This window comes from Elephantulus edwardii, unplaced genomic scaffold, assembly GCF_000299155.1.
Source record: "Elephantulus edwardii isolate Elephantulus edwardi_28Jun2011 unplaced genomic scaffold, EleEdw1.0 scaffold00160, whole genome shotgun sequence".
Classification (NCBI taxonomy): Eukaryota; Metazoa; Chordata; class Mammalia; order Macroscelidea; family Macroscelididae; genus Elephantulus; species Elephantulus edwardii.
This window is the reverse complement of record NW_006399910.1, coordinates 1,489,732-1,490,894: the sequence shown is the minus strand read 5'-3', so window position 1 is coordinate 1,490,894 and position 1,163 is coordinate 1,489,732.

Genomic DNA, 1,163 nt, shown 5'->3' with positions numbered 1-1,163 from the left:
GTTATGCATCAAAGAGTTGGACAATGACTAAGGAGGATAGAAGGAGAATTGATGCCTTTGAGCTGTGGTGCTGGAGAAGAGTATTGAGGGTACCCTGGACTGGTAAGGAAACAAACAAATTCATCCTGGAAAGGATCAAACAGGGCTGCTCCTTGGAGGCAAAGATTCTAAGGCTCCGTCTAACTACTTTGGTCATGTTGCAAGGAGAGACAGGTCTTTGTAAAGGGACGTCATGCTTGGTAGGGTGGAGGGACAGCACAGAAGGGGAAGACCCCCTATGAGGTGGCTTGATTCAATGACTGGGGTAATCAGGTTGGTTGTATAGAAAACGGTGAGATTGGCAGAGGACAGAGCATAGTTTAGGGATGTTGTACATAGGGTCACAATGAGTTGCAAGCGATTTGACAGCACATAACAACAACAACCCCAATCCTGATGTCAGTCCCATTCTACAGCAGTGGCACTACACAGTGTTTGTCCTTTTGTGATTGAGATATTTCATTCAGCATAATGTCCTCGAGGGTCACCCATGTTGAATAATATTACATGAGTTCCTTGTTTTTCAATGCAGCGTAGTATTCCATTATGTGAATATACCACAGCTTTTCTATCCATTCATTTGTTGATGAGCACTTAGGTTCTTTCCAACACTTTGTTATTGTGAACAAAGCCGTGATGAACATGGGTGTCCATATATCTGCTTGGATGGTGGTTATGGTCTCTTTAGGGTATATTCCCTGTAGTGGAGTTGCTGGGTCAAATGGTACTTCTATTTGCACCTTTTCAAGAAAGCGCACAGTGGTTACACCATTTTATACTTCCACCAACAGTGAGTAAGGGTTCCAATCTCTCCACAACCTCACCAGCATTTGTTGCTTGCTGTTCTGTTAAATTTTGCTAGTCTTACTGGGGTGAGATGATATCTCATAGTTGTCTTGATTTGTGTCTCTCTTAGAGCTAGGGATATTGAACATTTCTTCATGTGCTTGTTGGCCATTTGAATGTCTTCTTTTGTCAAGTGCCTTTTAAAGTGTACTAGGGAAGGGATGTTCTGCATATAAGATTCAACCTATATGCAGAACAGATTATCCGGGAGGCTGGGCTCTATGAGGAGAAATGTGGGGTCAGGATTGGTGGACGATTTATCAACAATCTGCGTTATG